Here is a 26,022-nt window from a genome sequence, read left to right as displayed (position 1 = left end):
GTATCCAAAGTCAATAAAGATCTTGCCAAATTCAACACCTCGACAACAAATAACATAGTTAAGAAATGGGCAGAAGACATGAATAGACATTTTTCCAAAGAAAACAGACAGTCTGAACAGACACATGAAACGATGCTCAACATTGCTCATCATCAGGGAAATATAAATCAAAACCACAGTGAGATACCACCTCACACCTGTCAAAATGGCTACAATTAACAACACAAAAAACAACAGGTGTTGGTGAGGATGTGGAGAAAAAAAGAACACTTTTGCACTGTTGGTGGGAATGCAAACTGGTGCAGCCACTCTGGAGAATAGTACAGAGGTTCCTTAAGAAACTAAAAACAGAACTACCTTATGACCCAGCAATTTTACTATTAGGTATTTACACAAAGGATGCAAAAATATAGATTTGAAGGGGTACATGCACCCCAATGTTTATAGCAGCATTATCAACAATAGCCAAACTATGGAGAGAGCCTAAATGTCCATCAACTGATGAATGGATAAAAAAGATGTGGCATATATGTGCAGTGGAATATACTCAGCTATCAAAAGAATGAAGTCTTGCCATTTGCAATGATGTGAATGGAGCTAGAATATATTATGCTAAGCAAAATAAATAAATCAGAGAAAGACCAATACCATACGATTTCACTCATATTTGAAATTTAGGAAACAAAGCAGAAGAACATATGGGAAGGGGATAGAAATAAAGAAGAGAGGGAAACAAACCACAGAAGACTCTTATGATAGAGAACAAACTATGGGGTTGATGGAGGGAGGTAGGTGGAAGACGGGTTAGATGGGTGATGGCCTCTGAGGAGGGCCCTTACTGGGATGAGCACTGGGCATGATATATAAGCAATGAATCACTGAATTCTATTCTTGAGGCCAATATTGCACTGTATGTTAACTAAAATTTAAATGAATAATTTTTTTAAACTAAAAATAATAACATAAGATCTTAGAAACGTAGTTCCTTAAAAACAAATCTTAATATATTGGCTTTGTAACAACACTTAATATATCTCTTTGTAGGGAGTCCACATTTAAAACTCACTTTGAATCAATTTTAAAAACCCTTGCTTTGAAAACCTTTTTATGGCTACTTATCAAAGACTCTTTATGTTAAAATAATTACATGTCATTACTGTAATAATAATTATCATAAATTGTTATTTGTTGATTTTTTATCATTAATATGGTATACTTGTAGTAGTATACTCATTAAAATACATTCAGATTATGGAGTGCCTGGGTGGCTCAGTCGGTTGAGTGTCTGGCTCCAGGTTTCAGCTCAGGTCATGATCTCATAGTTTGTAAGTTTAAGCTTCGTGCTGGGCTCTCTGCTGACAGCATTGAGCCTGCTTAGGATTCTCTCCCCTCTCCCTCCCCTCCCCCCCCCTCACTTTCTCTTTCTCTCTTCTCAAAAATAAAATAAAATAAATACATGCAGATTATTTATAGTAATCACTATTTAAACATCTTAAATAAATGGACTGATCCACTCAACATTAGGGGATTCTTACTAGCAGTATTTCTTAAAAATACACATGCCTATTCTCACATATATCCAACACTTCAGTCACCTAACATACCTCTTCTTCCATCAGATTTAGAGATACAAATATAATAAGACACAGCCCTTGTTTTTAAGGAGTTTATAATTTGGTGGAGCTTAAAGTCAAATAATCAGTCTGTTAAAAAACAAAAACAAAAACAAAACAGCAACAACAAAAACTTGAGCAAGATTTATTCACCTACTTAACTTGTTTGTTAACAAAATTAATTGAAAAAATCACCAAAAAAAAAGTTGACAAATCACCTGTTGCAGTTTTGTTTTTTAATAAATTATAGGAGACTGATCTAATGAATGGACCTGGAACTGTCTGGAATGCATTATGGGTACATCAAAGGTCCATAACTTGGTAATGACATATCATATAATACCCTAGGAAGGGCCACAGAGACGCCATGTGTTATGATTTACATGACTACACATGACAGGTACTCCTGGAACTGTGCAGGATGCAACATGTACAATCTTTGGTTGTCCTGAGAGCCTGCAAATGGCTTGATATTAATGTTTTGACTAATATGTTTGATGATTAATATGATTCTCACTTTTAGGTTAAGATTGGCCATAAGTTTGCTAAGAGACAATTTACTCTGTTCCATTCAGAGTGACTGTATTAAATGAGACAGAATTTCTAAATTATGGTTTGTTAAGATTAAATTGTGAATGGTGTTCAAAACCTTATTAATTTTTAGCAAAACCTTCAAGTACAGGCAAGAGTTGCTTGAAAAATAAATTAAAGTAGATTCAAGGTTATCCCTACAATAGTGTCACTCTCATTTGCACCTCAAAGGGCTTTCTGGAATGACACCCTAAGTAAGCACCTCGAGGACTCTGTCTAACCAGTGCTCCCTCCTGCCTGCATTACGGTCCTTACTAGAGGTGGACCCATGGGAATGTGGGGCACGATGAACATCATTTTCTGTTTTGGGAAGACAAAAAAAAGAGGAAGTCTTCTCTGAAAAAATGAATTTGATTCACAAATGCAGTCTAATCAAGGGAAGTTCATACCTTTAAGAATAGGAAAGTAATAAACAACAACAACAACCTTGAGAACCAGAGTCAAGGGCAGCAGATTTGCATTGGCAGCTGTTTCTGGCCTGACTCAATGTCCCCTTTGGCCACATTTCCATGATTACTGCAAATGAAGACCTCCTGCTGACTAGGCCACTCATCTTAGATAAAGCTTCAAGGGAATGAATTCAATGTCAAAGTTCTAATTCTTTAGTAACTATGTAAGCTTTATTCTACTCATCCATTCAGTGAGTTTATATTAATTTCTAATCAATAAATATGACATAGTCTTTTTTCAAACCACTTATAGTCACGTAATGCAGACAGTTGTAAACAAAATAGTGCAATAAATAGTCTAAGTATTCTAAATTCTATAAATACATATATGTGAAAAACAAAAAAGAAGTATGCTCAATTTTTATTTAGGGTTTGGGGATAGAATGGGAGACTTCACACGTGAGAGGAAATTAGAGCAACAAGGGGGGCGAGACCCAGAAGAATGTGGGTGCCATGCTTGGCTGCTCTAATCTTGAAATCTCCATGGAAAGGTGTGCAAGAGGCTGAGGTTGGGGCTTCTTGACAACAGAGCCAAATTCACCTACATCTTGCAGGAGGTGATGCTTTCTGAGAAGAAATACAAATCTATGAGAGAACAGAGTACACCATGGGTCCAAAGTGGACATGGAGATGAGAGAATGTGATCTCTGACTCCCCCCTGGACCACTGTACTTTGAAACACAGTTCGAAGTCAGAAGGTGTTCTTATACATTGCAAGACCACTATGACTTTCTCTCTGCCATTTCCATACCAGCTACACTCATCTCCCTTTCAGTTCTTCCAACATGCTATGTTCCCTATCCTCAGGACTCTTGCATATACTGTTCCCTCTGTCAAAAACACCCTTCCTTCCCCAACACTCCATTATATTCCTAAGCACACATCACATTTCAGCTTCTGCTTCACTCCCTCTGGGAGGCCCCTGACCACATATCCACCTCCCATCTGAGAAAATCAGATTGCCCCTTTGTAAGTTCTCATTCTTCCCTGTCCTTTGTTTTTTCATAGCACTTAGTGTATGTATTAGTGTGTATGTATGTATTAGTGTATAATCTCAAATACCCAAAGGAAAGTTATCTTTGCTTTTCCAAAAGTAAGGCTTAAGGGGAAAATCTTTAGTGTCCACTTTTTCATTTTTGCTGTTCTTTTGATACATCTAACTTGGCAGTTATAAAAATTTTCTTCTGAGAATGAAAAGACCTCTAAGCCACAGGCCTTTCTAAAGTGAGGCATAGGAAATTTCTGTTATAAACAGAGGAAGTTTGATGTTTCCTTTTCCATAACTTCTAAGAAAGTTATTATTGCTAACATCTATCCCCACCTAGGAATAAAAATAACTTAATAACAAATCCAAGAAGTCCCTCAAACAGAAATTTATTTGCTTCTTATCAACTTGACGGGAATATTTGTCGTTTGTACCTAATATAGATAAGTATATTTTAGTTACTGTCAAGTCTACACCATTTTCTGCAAATGCAGGATGATTTTACATTTATCAAATATTTGAATATGGTAATGATAATTATATAATGAGTCATTATAGAGGAAACAGAAGACATTATCGTCAAACACTTGCACGGGGCTCTTAACTATAGGTTATCAAGTCCCCTCATACAATTTATAGTCAATTCAAACATTTTTGAAAGTGCAAGAGGATACTAACAGTACAATTAAAATTATATAAATATAACTTTTTAAATGTTTAATTTTTTTCTGATATGACAGTGTTAGTACATTGTGGATTTTTAAAAAAATATGTCTATTTTCAAAAGTATTTTCTTCTTAAAAGTGACATATCTGGAGGTACCTGAGTGGCTCAGTTGGTTAAGCATCTGGCTTTTGATTTCAGTTCAGGTCATGATTTCATGGTTGTGAGATTGATCGAGCCCCATGTTAAGCTTTACATTGAGCACAGAGTCTGCTTGAGATTCTCTCTCTTTCTTTCTTTCTTTCCTTCTGCCCCTCTCTTCCACTTCTGCTCTCTCTCTCTAAAATAAAAAAGTAGCATATTTGTATAAATTAAATCAAAATATTTTAATCTTTTCTATACTGATAACTTTGAATATAACCTGAACTTTTAATTTCAGCTCTGACATGTAAAGAGCTAGGAAGTTGTCATTCCTTGTTTTTCAAAAAAAAAAAAAAAAAAAAAGTTGAACAACAAGATTATCAGCTACTGTTTTAAGCCTACCAGAGAACTGAGGTGGCATGGCCAACCATACTCTCCGAATCTAAAGTGATAGGCGAATGGAGGGGACCACAGCTCGATCTGCCTACAACAGTAGAAGCCTACAACAGTAGAAGCCACTGGACATAAACTGGTAGGAACATTCACATGATCATTTTGATTAATTACCAGATGTTAAGAATGGTGGGATGAGAGTGAGAAACTCCTGAAGGCCATATTCTAAGAAAAATCCCCCAGGCTCCTGGGCAGCTCAGTTGATTAAGCGTCTGACTTCAGCTCAGGTCATGCTCAGGTCATAATCTCACAGTTCATGTGTTCCAGCCCTGCATCAGGCTCTGTGCTGACAGCTCAGAGCCTGGGGCCTGCTTCCGATTCTGTGTCTCCTTCTCTCTCTTCCCCTCTCCTGCTCATATTCTCTCTCTCTCTCAAATAAATAAACATTTAAAGAAAGAAAGAAAGAAAGAAAGAAAGAAAGAAAGAAAGAAAGAAAGAAAGAAAAAAGGCATCAAAAGTAGACTCAGGTGTGACACTGAAGTTAGAATCTTTAGACCAGGAACTTAAAATAGACAAAATTCATATACTGAGGGCACTAATGGAAAAAGTGGACAATTTGCAAGAACAGATGGGTAATGTAAGCAGAGAGATGGTAACTCTTGAGAAAGAATCAAAGGACAATGGTAGAAATAAAAAATAGGATAATAGAAATGAAGAATGACTTGGACTGATTTATTAGCAGACTAGGACTCAGCCAAGGAAAGAATCAGGAAACTTGAAGACAGTTTAATGGAATTTTACAAACTGAAATGCAAAACCAAAAAAGAATGAGAAAGCAGAACAGAACATTCAAGGACAATGGGAAAATTCCAAAAGATATAACATAATTGGAATGCTAGAAGGAGAAGAGAGAACAAAAGAAACATTTGAAATACTAATGGTTGAGAACTTTCCAAAATGAAGGACAGCAAACCACAGATGCAAGATTTTTAGGGGATACCAAGCAGGATAAATATAAAAAAAGAAAAAAGTGACACCAAAGCATACTTTATTCAAGCTGCAGAACTACAAAGGCAAAGAGAAAATTAAAAAAAAAAAAAAAAAAACTGGAGAGAAGTTGGGAGGGAGGAAATATAAACTGTAGAAGAATGAAGATAAGAATCATACTGGACTTCTCATCAGAAACATGCAAGAAGAAAGTAGAGTCAAATACTTAAAAGTATTTTAGTGAGGACCACGTGGATGATTCTCAGTCAGAGGAGCATGTGACTCTTGATCTCCAGGTTGTGAGTGTGAGCCCCATAATAGGGACAGAGATTACTTAAATAAATAACTTAAAAAAATAAACTATTAAGAGAAAAAAATCCACCCATCTACCATTATATACCCAGCAAAGTTAACCTTTCCAAATGAAAAAGAAATAAGACTTTCTCAGACAAACAAAAACTGAGGAGGAGATTCATTGCCAACAACCAAGTAAGAAATGTATAAAGTTCTTCAAAGAGAAAGGGAATGATATAGGCCAAAAACTTGGATCCACATAAGTAACATGTTGGAGAAACAATAACAGTATTTTTTCTTTTTCTTATTTAAGCTTATGTAAAAAAAAGATTGTTCCTTTAAAGTAACAGTAGTAAAAGTGTGTTGAGTGATTACAGCATACAGATAAGTGAAGTGAATGACATTATGTTATGAGTTATCTATACTACATGTGAAGTAGTGTGTATATATATATATATGTGTGTATATATATGTGTATACACACATATATATATATATACACACATATAGGAGGCGCCTGGGTGACTCAATTGGTTGAGCATCCAACTTTGGCTCAGGTCATGTTTTCATGGTTTATAAGTATGAGTCCTACATCGAGCTCTGTGCTAACAACTCAGAGCCTGGAGCCTGCTTCGGATTCTGTGTGTGTGTCTCTCTCTCTGCTCCTCTCCCATTCATGCCTTCTTTCTTGCTCAAAATAAATGATATATATTATATTTACATATATATACACACATATATATTGGAAAGTCTAGGGCAAGCCCTAAAAAATTTTTAAATGAGTGTAACTGATATGCTAAGATGAAAGGTAAAACAGAATCATGTAAAATGCTCTTTAAAACCAGAGAAGGCAGAAAGCAGGAAGGGAAAAGAAACAATGAACAAATGTAATGAACAGAAAACAGTTGCGGATATGGTGGATGTTAACTGTATCAGTAAACACCTTACATTTTATAAATAGGTCAATTAAAAAATAATACTTGTATGAGAGGAGTATCTACAAGAAACCCACTTTAAATACAGACAGAGAGGCTAAAAGGAAAGCAGTGGAAAAAAATATACAATGCTAACACTAATTGAAAGGAAACTATAGTTGCTGTGTGAATCTCAGACCAAGTGGACTTCAGCATAAGGAAAATTATCAGTATATACAGTGGCTTTTGACAACAATAAGGTCAATTCTCCAATAAAACATTACAGTCCTAAAGGTGAATGTACAAAACAACAGAGCATCAAAATGGGAAAAGCTGATTGATAAATAAACAAATAAATCCACTATTATTGTTGAAGACTTCAACATCTCTCATTTAATGATTAATAGATTAAGCATGCAGAAAATTAATAAGCATAAGAATGACCTGAATAGCAACACTAATTAATTGGATCTCATTGCCATGTGTAGAATAATCCATCCAACAATAACAAATTACACATTCTTTTTAAGCCCATATGGACCATTTGCCAAGATAAACCACATTCTTGGCCACAGAACACACATTAACAAATTTAAAAGAATAAAAACAATATTAACACGTTTATAAGAATACAAATCATAGGACATATTTTCTCAGATCACAATAAAATTAAACTAGAAATCATTAGCAGACAGAGACCTGGAAATTCCCCCAAATATTTGGGAATTAAACAATGTATTTCCAAATATGATGGTTCAAAGAAGTCTCAAGTGAAATTTAAAAATATTTTGAGCTAAATACAAATGAAAAGCTATGAAAGCATACTTAGAAGGAATTTATAGTACTCAATTCATATATTAGAAAAAAAGACAGATGTTTAAAAAAAATCTAAGCTTCTGACTTAGGAAACTAGTGAAAGAAGGGCAATTTAAGCCTAAATCAAGCTGAAGAAAAGAAATAGCAAAAATTAGTACAGATGGCAATGAACTTGAAAGTAGGAAACAATAGCTTGAAAGTCAACTCAAACACTGATCATTTAAAATGACAAATAAAATTGATAAATGTCTTAGGTAAATGAATTAAAAAAATAGAGAAAACAGAAATTATTAATACCAGAAATGAGAGAAGGGTTATCATCACTGATCATATGAATATTAAAGAATCTTATGAACAACTTTATGCCCATAAATTTGATAACTTAGCTGAAATGGACCACTTCTCTGAAAGACACAACTTAGCAAAGCTCACACAAGGAAAAATGAAAAGTCCTATATCTGCTAAAGAAATTGAGTAAAAAATCAATAACCTTCCAGAAAAGAAATCACCAGGGCTAGATGATTTCACTGGTGAATTTGACCATATCTTAAAGGAATAAATGATAACAATTTTCAGCAATCTTTTTCAGAAAATAGAAGCAGAAGAAATATCTCCTAACTTCTTCTATGAAGCCAGTATTACCCTAATGTTAAAGCCAGAGAGACATTACAAGAAAGAAAACTACAGACCAGTGGATAGTATGGAAAGAGAGCATGCTATATGGGATTCTAAAAAAAAGTATGCTATCATATAAAATCTAAGGGAATATGAATACACTGTGGAATTTAATTAATTGTAATTTATCATTATTGGTTTATTAATTTTATCAAATATACCATTTTAATGTAAGATGTTAATAACAAGGGAAACTGAATAGAGGGTATATGGGAACTCTCTGTAATAACTTCTGAAGTTTTCTATAAATATAAAACTGTTTTTTTTAATAAAATTCACTTAAGAAATTGTTGTGCTCTACAAAAGACACTATGAAAATAATGAAAAGTTGCATCATAAACTGGAAGAAAATCGTTGCAAACCATATACCTGATAAAAAAAATTATGACCAACTATAGAAGAACTCTCAAGACTCAACAGCACAAAAACAAAATAAACTAATTTTAAAATGTGTAAAGTATCTGAATAGGCACCTTACCAAAGAAGATATGCAGTTGGCAAATAATGTGACAAAATGCTCACATTATTTTACATGAGGGAATTTCAAGTTAAGACAACAGGATAGTATAATACACATTACAATGCCTAAAACCCAAAAATCTGACAATACAAGTGGCTGGTGAAAATAAGAGCAACGTGAACTTCTATTTACTGCTGGTTGGAATTCAAAATGGTACAGCTACTTTATTTTTTTAAGCTATTTATTTATTTTGGCGGGGGGAGAGACGGAGAGAGAGTGGGAGAGAGAGGGAGAGAATGCAAGCAGGAACAGGGCGGAGAGAGAGGAAGAGAGAATTCCCAGCAGGCTCTGTACTCTCAGTGCAGAGCCTGGCATGGGGCTCGACCTCTCAAACCGTGAGATCAGGACTTGAGCAGGAATCAAGAATCAGACACTTAACCAACTGAGCCACGCTGATGCTCCCAAATTTTAATTCTTCCTGCTTCAAAACTTTTACTTCATTCCTAACAATAGCTGCAGGAAATTGACTTGATGCATTTTCAGATGTCAAACAAAAGAATAGTACTGACGGACCTCTTTAAAAGGGCTAATAATTTAAAATGTCTATCAGAGGGGCGCCTGGGTGGCTTAGTCGGTTAAGCGTCCGACTTTCTCTTAGGTCATGATCTCGCGGTTCGTTGGTTCGAGCCCCGTGTCGGGCTCTGTGCTGACTGCCAGCTCAGAGCCTGGAGCCTCTTTCAGAGTCTGTATCTCCCTCTCTCTGACCCTCCCCTGCTCACGCTGTCCCTCTCTCTCTCTCCTAGAAATAAATAAAAATATTTTTTAAAAAATTAAAAATAAATAAATAAAATGTCTATCAGAGGCACAGCAAAGAGGCAATGAAAATACCCTGCATGATACTATATCACATGTCATAATACATGACATTATACATGTGTCCAAAGCCATGGGATATACAACATCAAGAGTGAACCCCAGTGAAACTGTGAACTTTGCAGATGATGTGTCAATGTGGGTTGATCAATTATAACAAATGTATCACTGTGCGGGGTGGGATGTTGACAGTGGGGAAGTTATGCATGTATAGGCACAAAGGGTTATGTGGAAAATCTCTATCGCTTCCTTTCAACTTTTCTGTGAGCCTAAAATTGTCCTTAAAAAATAAATCTTTCAAAAATTATCACATTCAAACTCTAAAATAATAAAATTTTCATAAAAGATCACAAGGGTTACCTAAACAAATATGGATTATATAATGTTACTAAATATAAATGGCCTCTTGTTTAAATCTTCAGTCAAAATTAAATACAGAAGATAAAGGCATTTATTACCCTGAAAACAAAATTACTTATTTTTAAAGACTGAATATGAGTGGAAAATTTTTTTGGATCTAGTACATATTTAATCTCTGAAGTGGTCTTTGCAATAGTGATGTTCCCTTTACATCTAAAATGCCAATTTTTATATTTAAATATGACTACCAATTTTTAGGGGATTTGTTATAAGTTCTTCTAAAATTCTTCATGTTATAAGTCCTTCTTCTTATAAGTCCTTCTAAAAACTCATCAGCTTTACATTGTTTCAAGTAACTAAAGACAACCTAAGTGGAGCAAAGTTTATTCCTGGAAAATTATTTTTTATGGGATTCATTTTTTTCCATTTAAAATTAAAATAATACTCTTTAATCTTGTGGAGAAAATGATATTTTAGTAGTGAAGATTACTTGTACTTGACTACACAATAGCATGTCAGTGAGGAAATGTATATTGCAATTTAGCCGGAGGACAAAATGCTAACTCTTTTGGAGAAGTGGCCCCCATGGAAGCTGTTTTCTAATAAATCTGTTATTTAGAGTTCTAAAGTTCACAAAAACATCTTTACCAGCATTATTTGATTTTATTCTTTTTAAAAATTTTTTTAATGTTTTATTTATTTCTGAGAGACAGAGAATGACCAAGGGAGGGTCAGAGAGACAGAGAGATACAGAATCTGAAACAGGCTCCAGGCGCTGAGCTAGCTGTCAGCACAGAGCCCGAAATGGGGTTCGAACCCATGAACCGTGAGATCATGACCTGAGCTGAAGTCGGACGCTTAACCAACTGAGCCACCCAGGCGCCCCTATTTGATTTTATTCTCGAGACAATCCCTTTGAAGTACATGTATCATGTTCTCCACTTTATATTTGGAGAAACTGAGGCTCAAATGGTGACTAGTTCATGGAAAGTGTAGAATTAAGATGTCTGCAGTTTATTGTCCTCTGCGCCACATTTACTGAGCTCCAGTGGTGTACCCACGTTGTGCCCCAGAGTAAGCGGGAAGGGCAGAAAGAGAAGGAGAAAGAATCCGAGGCAGGCTCCAGGCTCTCAGCAGTCGGCACAGAGCCTGATGCGGGGCTTGAACTTATGAACCACAAGATCATGACCTGACCCAAAGTCAGACGCTTAACCAACTGAACCACCCAGGTGCCTTAAAAGATTACAAATTTTAAAAAAACTAGACACAATTTTGAAATGGCAATGTTCATATGAATGAAATAAAAATGTCCAGAGAGTTTTACAAACCTGTTTTATTTCCTTTTTAATTTTCATATGTCATTTATCTTATTTCATAAGAGTTCCAAAAGCATTGCATAGGCTGTTTTATTCCAAGAATATTGAAACTCCCATAGACCTTGAACTTGCTCCATTTTTTATAACCTCTAGTGGCATATGCAGAAATACACTGCAGCATTTTACACAGCATGGATTCTGAACAACTACTTCTTGCCTTAGTTTTATTTCAAAAATTTGTCTAATTAATGATATATTTATAATGGCAACATTATTATACCTGATAATTGTGCTTTAATTTCCCCCATGAGGGGGAACCATTGCTAATGCTGGAAGAAATAGTTCTTTCATAAATGTGTAAGTTGTTTAAAAAACAACTGTGGCCTGGGAGCCTGGGTCTGTTAAGTTTCTGACTCTTGGTTTCAGCTGAGGTCATGATCTCATGGTTTGAGAGTCTGAGCCCTGCATTAGGCTCCACACTGGCAGTGCAGAGCCTGCTTGGGATTCTCTCTCATTCCCTCTCTCTGCCCCTGCTCAGCTTGCACTCTCCCTCCATCTCTCTCTCACTCTCTCAAAATGAATAAACTTAAAAAAAAAACAAAAACCATGGCTTAAAGACAAAAACAATCTTTGACCTAGCAGTTATATTTCTGGGAATTTATCCTTAGTAATCACCTATTAATATTTAGAAATATTTAGAGTAATTAATGGTAAAGAGAATGTAATGTCATTTTAAGAAAGAAAACATGGTTTGATTTCTGCATTATTTGAAGTAGGCATGTGGATGAATAAAATAATAAGGATATATCTACCAAATATTACAAAATGGTGAATGTTACATGAGGTTTTAATTTTAATTTTTAAGTTTCTCTATAGTGTCCATATTTTTTCCAATAAGTTTGTGTTGCATTATTAACAAATAAATAAATGAATGTTACAAGAAATTCAAGGTTATATTGAAATGCTGACATAGCTAAACTCCATTATCACAGTTACAGAATCTCAGAGATGGGTGGGTTACAATCAGATGTCACCTTTCCTAAGTATCTTCCCAGCACAACCCAGTACCCTTGATGGAAGGTCAGCCAGCATTTCTTGACATTATTTCCAGTGAAAAACTGGACAGGGTCTGTGCTCTTAGGCTATAATTTTGGATTATAACTCACTATATGAGAGATTTTTCACTTCAGTAGGAACCACTTTGTCTAGAGAGTCTCTTGAAAACCAATTATCCCAATATAAATATTTAGAATTTAAGTTAGAATGCTTTTGTATGTAACAAAAGATATTAAAACAATCAAAAGCAATTTAAGTAAACTGCTTTTGGCTTTTCTAGCAAATTTAATCTTGTATTGGCACATAAAAGTTGCTCTGTATTTGAAAGAGTTAATGTAACTACTTAAAAGTTGAACAAAAGAAGTTTCAAAAATTCACTTTGAAAAAAGTGACTAATTTACCTCAACTCTGATTATAAAATCAATAGTTTGATCATGACTGCTATTTAAAATGCAGAGAAAAATACTAGCACCTTAAAGAAATCGATATGAAAGAAATAAATAATTAGTTTGACCCTCTGGTAATACATTGAGAGAATATGTTTTTAAACAAGAACTATTAAGAAAACTATTAGAAACTATTGTAACCAGGAAAAAAATTAAAAGGATGCTTCAAAGATAATTGCAGAAATACACTTTAAGAAATAAGTGACTAAAAACTATTCTGGCAAAGCTACAGTTAAGTTTAAATTTTTATTGGAGAAAATCTAATTAGACACAAAAACATATATATGTACGACTATGATATAGATATGGAGTTACATACATATTAATATAGAAATTTACATATATTGACATATATTGAATTATATAATGTACTTTTAATATGTTTTATATATAGTATGTGTAGAGAGAGAAAGAGATAAACAGAGGTAGAAAGAAAGACAGAGGAAGATAGACAGGCAGAGACATACACACAGAGAGTGAGCTGTGAGTCCAGAAGGGGATTTATAACAAGTGGTTTGGAAATAAAATATCAATCAGTCTATGGTGAATACAGTATCACTAGTTGGTTTCTTTACACTATTTAAAGACTAGCATATGTGGCAAAATATATATATTATAAATAGATAGATCTATCCTGATGCATAAGGAAACATATCAATATAAGTGGAAGCCTACAAATAAACCAAATTTTGTTGTAGACAAATTCTTGAATATATATTTTTATAAGAAATATATTTAAGGGACACCTAGGTGGCTTAGTCGGTTAAGCCTCTGACTTCGGCTCAGGTCATGATCTCAAGGTTTGTGGGTTTGAGCTCCGCGTCAGGGTCTGTGCTGACGGCTCAGAGCCTGGAGCTTGCTTTGGATTCTGTGTCTCTGTCTCTCTCTGCCCCTCCCCCACTTGTGCGCGCTCTCTCTCTCTCTCTCTCTCTCTCAAACATGTAAAATTTTTTAAAAGAAATATATTTTAATAATTAATGTGTTCATTTTAAGTAAAAATTTGTCTTTCACTCATTTTTAATTATGTAACCCTTGTTTGTTTGAGGCTGATTAATTTCCTCTAAAGTCATGATACTCTGTGAGAGTATCTTTTAAAATGACATTGATCTTTCCTGTGGAAAAATAAACTAGATTCATTGAAAAGGAAAAGATGAAGAATAGATTTTATTTCCATTGTTTGGGTACAGCACAAAAGGAAGTGATAATTTTATAAGACCATCAGTATTGCAAATGGCATAATGTAATCATTATCACAGTATCACAATTACAGACTCTTAGAGATGGATGGGTACAGTTAGAGGTCACCTTTCTTAAGTTCCTAATTTCTTGTGTTTATGACAAGATAGCCTGCCAAGTCAGGTGTAGTGAGTTGAATCGTGACCCCTGAGAGATAGGTCTACCTGCAACCTCAGAATTTGACCTTATTTGGAATAAGGGTCTTTGCAGATGTGATTAAGATATGAGTCTCAAGATGAGATCTTCCTGGAGTAGGATGGGCCCTAAATCCAATGACAAGTGTCTTTATCAGAGACAGAAGAAGAGAAGACATGGAGACAGAGAGGAGGAAGTCCTGAAGATAGACACAGAGATGGAAGTGAAGCAGGAAGAAGCCAAGGAAGGTCAAGCATTGCTCCTTCTCAGCAAGAGAAGCTCTGAGAGAGGATGGAAGGGCTGCTCCCTGAGAGCCTCCCTGGCAACACCTTGACTTCTAACTTTGGGCTTCCTGAACTGTGGGAGAAGATATTTCTGTTTGTTATAGGCTACCAAGTTTGTGATAATGTGTTATGGCAGCCCTAAGAAATTAACTTATGTGGTGATTCTCAAAGGATGTATGAAGGAAAAAATGGCCTACAGATTTAGGATTCTATAGCTCCACCGTAGGATATAGAAATGGGGGTATAGCTGAATAATAATAAAAGAACTAGCATCAATAACATTTAGTTTGCTCTCTTTTTTCAATATCTAAAACAAGAGTATGCTCTCAAGGAGATTTGGAATTATCTTAAGGCTAGTGCTCATTGGATTAAATTTATTTATTTTTAAATTAAAAAAAATTAATCCCAGTATAGTTAATGTGCAGTGCTATATTAGTTTCAGGTGTACAATATAATGATTCAACATTGATTCAATTTAGTTGAGTAAGATGAATGTTGGGAAACTGAGTGAATTAGTTTTGTTTTCAGGACAGGCTAAGGTTTTGGATAATTCTGATATCTTCCTTCTTGTGTTGTGATAAGTAAACTTTGCCTCTCAATATGGTGAAATTCATATCCTATGACCTAAAAAAAGAGCTAAAGCATTCTGATAATTGTTTTATCACTACAAAAATATGCTATGCTCTGTGCCAAGCACTCACCCAAAAACATCCACAATAAAAATAGATATTTATACAAATACATTTATATTCTCACTATGAATTTCTGCCAGGAAGAGCAGAAATGAGGGCACCTCAAATGAAGAAGAAAACACTGGAAAAGCTGAGCTATTATCTTTCTCAAAAATTTCAGAAAAACGTTCTTTCCTTATAGAAGTTAAGACATAAGTAGAAGACAAACTTTAGTGATTTGTTGAGCTACTCAGTTTACAAGGAAACTTAAATAATTCTTGAAAGAATCCAGCTACAAGATGTTATATTCACTGAGAAAGTTTCATTCTTCATTTCTGAGAAAGTAGTTATGGAATATAATCAAGGCTAAATTAAGCAAATTCTGAGAATAAAGTTTATGCTGAAAGAAAATAAAATAGACTAAATTAAGAGTCCAATGTTAATTAATGTTTTACTAATTCCAGATAATAGTTCCTGCAGTTTTGCACTGTTCTAGAAAGTTTAAAACATACTTCTTGAATTATTTTGTATCCATAGTAATCACTGTTACTTGAACTAAGCTTTGCTCTCTGCAGTAGAAGCATGAGAGAAGGTGGACAAAGTGTTATCCTGTCCTGTTCAAAGAAAATATGGTGGAACCTCAAAAAAGATTGAATTATAGAGCAAATTTTACTCCATCAACTTTAACCATGACCCCAAATCATGCTTCCAAATTGTTATGGGAACTTGAAATTCCATACTCCATTATAATATTCATCTAAGAAGTCACATTTATTTTCTTATGAAACTCCCTATTAACGAGGAGAATTACTGTAAAGTATTTCCTATTTTTAAAGGACACTGCACTGTCTTTTTACATTGGTTGAATTAATTAAAAGGATATCGATGAGTTAATAATTAGTATATTAATTGTCATAGAGGTGGTGAGTAAAATTTCCTTCTTATGATAAATATGATTTTATAACTAAGTGAACAAGTATAATTTTCTACAAAAACACTAATGTTCTCAAAATTGTATCTCAGTTGTATATATTGAAACATATACTTCATAAAATAAGCCCATTCTTTGCCTCTTTTAGGGAATACAATTAAAGTGAAAGAGCTTTTGGACATAAGATACACAATATGTATAAATTAAACTTGTTACATGAACACAGGTATACAAATATTTTCTAGCTAAAAAATAAAAAAGCTAGTACTTTACCCAGTACTTTGCTTTATGTGTTCTCAAAGAACTAGCATCAGTAACTATTTTACTTCTGTTAAAGGTGCTTGTTTTGAAGCTTTATCCTTTCTACTCAACCTAATTTTAACAAAGGTTAAACTACAGGCATTTGAACTTACAATGTTTATTTTCTACTTAATAGATTTCTTCTTTAAATTGATATATGCCTATTTCTAGTACATATAAAAGAAATGAAAAAGAATACACTTTTTCTGATTTTTATCCCAACCCCTTAAATGTCCTCACCATATTCATATGATAACAAGCTTGTAACCCAGGAGGGGCTCTGGAGATGATTCAGCGTCACTCTCACCCCACCTCAAAGGAAAATAAAAAACACTGGGTGCTGAAAAGCTTATAGTTTGCTAATAGTCTCCTTACCAAATCGGTGTGCCTGCCCTAGGTCGAGTTACTCACCGTAAAATAGTTATAAATAAGAGCTCACAAAAATAATTTAAAACTCTTGAAAAGTAACTGAGCAGTTCAATGTAAAACACAAATAATTTACTCGAAATCAATGAGTATCTGAGAAGGGTTAATAGCCACCAGCAGCCCAAATTACAGTAGTCTTTTTATTGAAGCAACAGAAGATAAAAATTGCAATAAAATAAAATAAATAAAATACTAACATTAATAATATGTTAATGGTTAATCTACTGCACTGTGATTTACCAAGAGCAGAAGGAAGTCCAGACATCAGATTCTATCATCTGTTTCATTTGTATAACCACAAAGCTGTATTTGTTCTTCACTTTCTCTTTTATTGTTTTTCTGGTATCTATAAAAATAACTTACATGGATACATTTTCTTTCTTAATATTACACAAAAATCAAATGTCTTCTCAGTTTCTCTCTCTCACTCACTCTCTCTCTCTTTCTCTCTTTTCCTGACCCACAACTGTGACTTTAAGCACAGAAAATCCTGTTCCTCCATCTTCCATTTCCTCAGATCCCTTCACCACAAAGTCCCATATGCCTGTGAGCCACATTTATGTAGCACACATAGCTGCTGCTAATTTCCTTACTGCATCTGACAGGAGAAACCATAGGCAGGAATAATATGGCTAACCAGTCCATCGTGACTTTGACATTGTAGAGATAGGGGAAGAAGTCCTGAGTGAAATGGGAGATGGAAGAAACTTTAAGACTGGAGAGATGGCAAACTAAGAAAGGATTCCAAATTGCAATGTCTGACAGTCTAGAAGAGCATATGGGTGATGGGGACAGAGGGTTTATGTTCAGTAAAATGTATTGTCCTACATTCCTACCACACTGTTTGGGGGGGGGTAGGATGTGGGGAGCATAGGAGTATTGATAGGGAAAGAGATAGAGACAATTTGCCCAGTGGTTAATTCTTGTTTTACATCTATTGTCCGAAAATAATAATTGTTCATACCCTTTTCATTCTCATAAATGGTTGTTTAGACAAGTCATCCTGCCAACCTCAGACCCATCACCAGTTCTGATTCTTGAATAATTTAATATAGCCAGGTCTTTTTATTACCTCATTATAACTGTCTTGCTTCACTAATCTTCTATACCAAAATGCCAGACAAAGTCTATTACTAAATATGCTAAATTATTTTGCATTATAAATTATTTCCATATTTCAGCGGATGGTCTTAAAGTCCTTAAAAATAATTCTATTACATGCACCAAATTATCTTTGCACAAAGAAAGAAAAATTAAGCCATAGAAATTTTACTGCTATTACTGTGCTTTTCTATCTAGCCACAATTCTTCTTTAACATATCAAATTTCTAGATACTTTAATTTACCCATTTTAACACCCAAAAGAACAAGTTATATTTGTAGAAGAAAAGCATATAGGTAATTGGATAAAAATGCTCTCATTCCTCTATTATGGTTAAAATAATTAATTTACTTGACAACTCATCAAAAGTGCCTGTAGACGTGCTACTTGCTTTCCATGACCTCTAGGTTAAAATAATTGTTCTGTAAAAGCAGTGGTCTGAGTTGGTTCTTGTATTTTTGATCTCTAATTTAGATTACAAATTTACAGGAAAAATAGAAAGTATTTGGGATTTCTTAATAGTAATTTGTTGAATTATAAAAAGCCATAATTAAAATGTATGAATGTAGTTGTGAATTTTCTTGAAGGTTTCACTTGCCTTCTTGGTTTCCCTAGTTATGACCATCTAACATAATTACGTAGGTTCTTTAGGCAAGTTCAAATTATTTGTTCTTTTTTTCGTTATTGGTATTGTTTGGTAGGTTATTATCACAATTACAATTTTGTCTTCTTTCATTATTTTAAAGTTTATTTATTTATGAGAGACAGAGACAGAGCAAGTTGGAGAGGGGCAGAGAGATAGAATCTCAGGTAGGCTTTGCATTGTCAGTGCTGAGCCTGATGCAGGGCTCAAACTCACAAACACGAGATTATGACCTGAGCCTCAGTCAGAGGCCACACAGGCGCCCTAAATATTGTCTTTTTTAATAAAGTACATCATGATTCTTTAAAAAACAAATCTGATTCAAGCACTAAGCATTATCTAAAATTTCAAAATATAAACCTTAGAAAACTTCAATAATGTTAAAATCAATAATATTCTCAACCCCATTTCTCGACACTAAATCACCCTTCGTCCTTCCATCCATTCAATAAATGTTGATATTAGGAGTCTCTGTTCTGTGGTAGACACTATGCGAAATACTGTAGGACTTCACAAGATTACTTAGCCTCTCTGAGCTTCAATTACTGGTCTGTAAAATTGGAATAATAATGTGTACTTCCATTTAGAAAATTATAGACAGCCCTGACATCTCAATTCAAACATCATCAAGCCTTTAAATTGTTCATGACCCTTCATGGGGTCCTAGAGCATGCTCCGACTATTTCTATCATAGCATTTGCATTTCTGCATTGCAATTATTTTTCAATTTTCCTTTCCATTTTTAAACTGAAAACTTCTGGAGGGCCATAATTAGATCACTTTTGTAAAAAAGAAAATTCCCAACAGTTAGGTTAATAGGCAACTAATGACATATTATTGAATCAAGTGAAAGAATTAATTAATTAATTGAAGCATTATTATTAATGGCATTAGTTTATCTCCTGAGATGGTAGAATGTTTCAGTGTGTGAAATCAATGAATAAATCTGGAAAATAGTTGATTGAATTAAAGTTCATATTGCTTTTCATGCTTTACACTTTCTATATTTACCAAAGAGCTCATAAAGGGCATGGCAATAGAACTGTTCTTTCTCTCAGCCCCCCACCCCGCCTTCCCACAATGCTTTCTTCTGATCTGCTCTTTATCTTCTTTGTTCCTTTCTTTTCCCTCCCTCCCTCCCTTCCTTCCTTCCTTCCTTCCTTCCTTCCTTCCTTCCTTCCTTCCTTCCTTCCTCCCGTTCTTTCTTTCTTTCTTTCTCTTGTGGTTGTATCAATTTTATTACTTTTACTAAGCCATTTTATCTTCCTCACACTCAATGCAAAGAAATAAAACAATACAAAGAAAAATATGCCCTCATTATTATTCATAGTAAAAAGGGTCTGCTTCCATTCTGCAGTCCTGGGCATATTCTATAATAAGGAGCACTTAATGGCCTATGTGGACCAAAGCACCATTTTGATTCTGACCCACCAAATAGAATCTCATGCATATTTGGTGACTGGACTAACTTCATGGGAATAGTGATGTATTGAACTATTTCTGTGGTATCCCCATATCTCACAAAATAAGAAAAAAACTCTATATACACAAAAGAAAAAAACAATCTGTCTATAAATTATATCTTTCGGCTCTTTTCTTTAGTGTAAGGTAGAAAAAGGGGCTCTTTCTTGAATACATAGACTCAAGTATAATTGTGGTCTAAAGATTGTTGGATTGCTATTGTGTCTGTTATGATGAAAATACAGTGTACATCAAAACCAGTACCAGATAAAGACATTTCCACAACTTGTCTCAATTCTTCAAATAACAGAGCAAGCTCCTTTTCTAAGCTGACAATTAGTCCTGTACAGGCATTGCTGCTGGCTATGAAACTCACTACCAAATGTAAATGATCAAATTGAACCACCTGGGAGATGATATTTTTTTGAAAGAAGTTTGCTCCTTTGGTCTGTTGTTGCAAAGGCAAAGGTAGATAAGAAACCAGGTCTCAAGGCATGCTCTGGAGCTTTATATTTGGTCACTTAAATAACTCCATCTCTATCTGATACAACACTAGCATGGAGTCCTTCAACACTTGGTAGTTTTTTACACAGAAATTGCTTTAGGTCATCCGCCATGATGAACCCCTTTCTCTGCAGGATCAATCTCCACACCCGGCTTTCTGGACTGCCGTGTTCTCTCAGTTGTGAATTCAGGAATAGCTTCAAAAAGAGTCTCCTCTGAAAGCTGTCCTCACATGATTTTTACCCCCTGTGTGTTTCAGGAAGCACTTCCTATGCCTCTGAGGCCCAGTGATGCAGATAACCTGCTCTTCTTCTAATACCATCTCCATGCTCTGAACTTCTGGCTAATTAACTCATGAGTTTATTTATACCGTAGATGAGCAAATTCTATACCCTATAACAAATATATTGTATAGGCTAATAGGACAAAAACACACTTACGCAGGTTTTGCAATAATAAATTTATTTCACACTTTGTTGGTATACCAGTCTTGTAAACTGAACATAAGTCCTGCCCTTTCTTGTATTGTTGCAATTCAAAGATGCAAGCTGAAGCATGGAAACTACAGTTCCCAGAATCCCTCACCAACAGGATTTAGTTTAAAACCTGAACTTTAGGTGACAGAGAAAAGAAGTCCCATTTCCCTCTGGCAGCAGCAGGCACCTGCATTGACAAAGAGACTTGTGAGATTTGTATCAGCCACAGGCGTGCTACATACAGGCAGCTAGCGTCATCAATGGTGTCTTCCTCTGATCTGTACGTTCCTCCTCAAGGTCTTCTGGGAGTTCTCTCAACACCTCTTCCTGCTTGAAATGCACGATGATTTCTGCTTTCCTGAGGAAAACGATTCTGATGTAGTGATTATAACAAAACTTAAATATTTGATAACTGAGTTTTTTTTTTTAATGCTGCTTGGTTGAACAGTTGAACCTCCTCCTTACCACCTCACCTCCGACTTCCTTCTCTGCTTTATTTTTCTCCATGGCACAAATCACTGTCTGACACTCTGTATATTTTACTTTTTAATCTGTTTAATTGCCCATCATAGAAAAAGTGCCATGACAACAAGGACCCTTGTTTATCATACTGTTGAGTCCCCAGTTTCTAGAACAGTGCCTGTTATGTAATAGCTTCTCAATACAAATATTTAAATAAATGGGTGAATCTGAGGATTTGTCTTTTCATTCTTCTTGAGGGTCAGTAAACAGAAAAAAAAAAAGGAAAAAGAAAGGAGGCCCCAATTATGGTAAGAAGAAACAGAGCATGTGTATTTTAATTTTAAGTAAGTCCTTATCCTATTTGACTAGTCTTGAAACTGTGTTCTTCCTTCATTGTCCTGTTATGGTCATCATAAGTCTTACCTAACTTGAAAAGGGTAAAAATCAGGCCAGCACTGAGTAGTATTTTTCTCATGGTTTATATTAAATTCCATTGCGATCTATAGTTGCTTGTAATTTTAATCAAGAAGAATTCAATTCAGGAGGTGATAATTTTGGTAATTCAGAAGAATATTCTAAGTATATAAGCAGATCCTTCAAATAAATTAGGAAGAAAGCACTACTACTTCAACCAGAGGCAAAGGGCATAAACTGCGTTTCAAAAAAAAAGGGATAGTGATCATATAATAACCAAATAAGTATATAAATAAGGTATTTAAAATCATTTTTGAAACTAGTACAATTTGAGATTCACTTTTCATGAAAATGCTTGACATAAAATAAATGCCTAATTAAAATAATAGCAAGCATGTGGAATATCCTTTGTATAAAATTCATGTTATAAATTGATTAAAACTTATTAAATGATCTGGCAAGTGGCATAAGTAACCATAAAATAACTCATTTTCTAGAACCCAAATCCCTGGGAATGAATAAAGGAAAATACAAGGCAGGTGAATAAACCCAACAAAGTTGTTCATCCATTGTTAATTATGTGTTGTCAATAACTTCAATTTATATATATTTTATCTCTTTACTGTCTTTTATAGTGTCTTTGATGAAAGGAAGTTCTTACATTAAAACTAGTCAGAGTTTCTCAATCAGTTGCTTTGTTTAAATTTATCTGAAACATATTAAAGTTTTACTTTTTTTTTTTTACTCACCCCTCTGTCTTGCTTTCAGATCATCTGACTTGAGACACTGTTTTTTCTAAAAACTTTTCTAGTAAAAATTGAGTATATCTTTAGAAATTGTGTTATTGAGATTGATTGTTATAAAATCACCCTAACTGCCAGGTCTTGCCAGTCACTTTTGTTGAATATACCATTTTAAATTTTTCTTCCGCACTTTCTAGCACCTTGAAGGTAATAGTGTATTTTCTTCTACCTTCAATTGCTTCTGCTCAAAAGTTAAAAAAATTTACAGTCAACTTAATTGTCATTCCATTGTACTTGGTCTTAATTTTATTTTATTTTTGGTCATTTTTAACATCTCTCGTGTGGTCATTTCATCAAATGCTTTATGAGTGGATTTTTTAAAACTGCGTTTTTCCTCTTTGAAAATTGTTGGACTAACAGAGGATAGGGTGACTGAATTAAATTCTGGAAAATGTTATCAATTGTCCCTTTTAACATCCTTTTAAATACCTTTAAATATCCTTTTAAATACCTTTCTACTCAAGCTCCATTCCTTCTAAGTAGTGTCTTCATCTGTCTTTTATATTTTTATCCAACTAACTGTCTAAATTGTGGTTATTTCTTTAGATCTGTTTTCCAGTTTATTAATATTCTCTTCACTTTAATCTGCTATTTAACTCTTCCAGCAGAAGAGTTCTTTTTACAATCATTATATATGTATAATATGTATGTATACATATATATTAATACATTAATACATATATATTAATGTTTTTTTTTGTTTTGTTTTGAGAAAGAGACAGAGCGGGAGCGGGAGAGGGAGACACAGAATTTGAAGAAGGCTGCAAGGTCCAAGCTATCAGCACAGAGCCCGACGTGGGGCACAAACCCACGAACTATGAGTTCATGAACTGAGCCAGTGTTAGGTGTTTAACTGACTGAGCCACCCAGGTCCCCCTCAATCATTATATTTTTATTCCTGGAAGTTCCTTTTGGTTCTAGTTTCAGACTGGTCAAGTTTATATTCTGGTTTCTTTCTTAGACAATGAATATATATTATTTTATTAAATAGATCAAATATACATATTTTATATTTTTGAATAATTTCTCCTTGTAGGCCTGACTTCTAATTTATTGAGTTTTTTTTCTATAATTTATGGTTGCATTTTTCCTCAGAATTTGGAGACTTCCTTATTACAGACTCAGTTTTCCTAGGACTTTACCTGTAGAAATTATTTGAAGACTTTCTTTAAAGTGGATTCCCCCAGGGGGGATGTGTGTCTGCTTCCGCCAGGCTCCTGTAGCATTCACCAAACATGGCCACTTTAAAATAAAGGTTCTGCCTGCAGATTTTCAAGCCCCTGAATTTGTATTAATTTCCAATCCCAAACAGTGGCTTGGGATCAAAAATACTTAGGAGAGACTTGTTTTCTATCCTCTGCTCCATTCTGAGTTTATATCTTATGAGCTACATACATTGTGAACATACCTTTTCCAAGATTTCTAGTAAGTGTGTTGTCATTTCTTATTTGTATTTGGTTTTGTCTTCTAGGTTACATGTTGTCCAATAACCCAAGCTCTGGCCTACAGTAGATAAGCACATGACCATTAAACAATTGCCAGCTACTGGTCTTGTCTCCCAGGGAAGTCTTTTGTTCTCACTGTATCTAGCTTCAGCTTGTTACACTTTCTGGACATCCAGACGGGTGAAGCCTTAAAATCATGTTTAATTTTGTATCCAGCCTTATCAAGTGTTGTGACCCAGGCGGGGTTTCTCTGTACATCTGCCATAGTGTTGGAAAGGGAAGGCCTCTTTTATTACTTGTGTTACTTTTATAATCAGACCCAAATAGAATATTTTATCAACTAAGAAGAGATTTGGTAAGGCACTATTTCCCTTAGGTACTATTGCCAAGTGTTTAAACACATTATTTTATAAATATAAAAGCAGCAGCTATAACTGTCATTTTTGCAAAATGAGATTTCAACAAGTCTGTCTCGCATAATTTGCCTATTTTTTTTTACGTCAAAACAGAGTTAAAACAGAGTTACTTTGAAACTTGAACCAGTCTCTTTTTTTAATCCGTGACCCAGGATACTCCTTTTGGCCCCGTCTGGTGGAACTATCATTCAAGAGCATCTCTGTCTCCTTGGCTGCTTTTTCCAGTTTTGAGGTCTATGTGTTTCACTTTTCCCAGAAGGAGAAGCGTACATGAAACACTCTTATAAACAAAGCTCGAAGAAAACATCTTGGCTTTGGAAGTAAATTGAAAACTGAAAGCAAAATTGATACCCATTCAGCGGATGTTTCTGACACACACTCATTAGCTCATTAGTAGAACACATCATCAGTTGGTGAGTGTCCTGTGTTAGAATAATGAAAACTACCAGGACATGGTCCCACTGGGCTGCTTAGTGAGAGGTATACTATGTTTCTTATACCATATTTTGTGGCTTTATATTATAAAAGAGTAACACAGGAAGCAGCAAAGTTTTTATCTGTTACAATACTTAAAAGGAGAAAGGGTATCTTTACTGACTAAAGTGTACTTTTCATTTCATTTACCATTATTTAAAAAATTAAAAATGTGTCTTTGCACACAGATGGTTCTCTTTTTTATAGCTCAGTCAGTCATGTTGTCTTGGAATATTTCTTTTACCATTGAAGCACTGATAAATGTTCACATACTGATACTCACACATATAAATTCTCATTCTGATTAAATGCTTTCCTTTACAAGTAATATTCTATGAAGACTGTGATATTTTTAAACTCTACTTTAACTCATACAGGGACCACCTTGAAATAGTATTGTCATCCTTTGGAGGAAGATTTCTTGGGAGCCTCAACTATAGGAGCTCTGGGGTTGTTTATATGCATAGTGCCTAGAGATAAAAAGAGTTAGAGACTTTTCAACTCTCTGTATAATGTATTCATTTAATAGATGATTACTTTATCTTTTTAATGTTTATTTATTTTTAAGAGAGAGAGAACCAGTGGGGGAAGTGACAGAGAGAGAGGGGAGAGAGAATACCAAGCAGGCTACACACACACTGTTAATGCAGAGTCTGATGTGGGGCCCGAATTCATGAACAGCGAGATCATGACCTGAGCTGAAGTCAAACCCTTAACCAACTGAGGCATCCAGGCACCCAATGATTATGTTTTAACATGTCTTGCTTTGAGAGAAAGCAAGAACAAATCAACCTTTATGACATTTGA

At 34.6% G+C, this 26,022-nt stretch overlaps 1 pseudogene; it reads right to left on the bottom strand.

The window, feature by feature from the left end:
- Positions 1 to 20,402: 20,402 nt before the first annotated feature.
- LOC120221376 lies at positions 20,403 to 20,838 on the bottom strand (annotated as a pseudogene).
- Positions 20,839 to 26,022: the final 5,184 nt, after the last annotated feature.

Source organism: Hyaena hyaena, unplaced genomic scaffold (genome assembly GCF_003009895.1).
Source record: "Hyaena hyaena isolate Hyena2069 unplaced genomic scaffold, ASM300989v1 scaffold_773, whole genome shotgun sequence".
Taxonomy (NCBI): domain Eukaryota; kingdom Metazoa; phylum Chordata; class Mammalia; order Carnivora; family Hyaenidae; genus Hyaena; species Hyaena hyaena.
The sequence above is the reverse complement of the archived record's forward strand: the minus strand, read 5'-3'. Positions and strand labels throughout refer to the sequence as shown.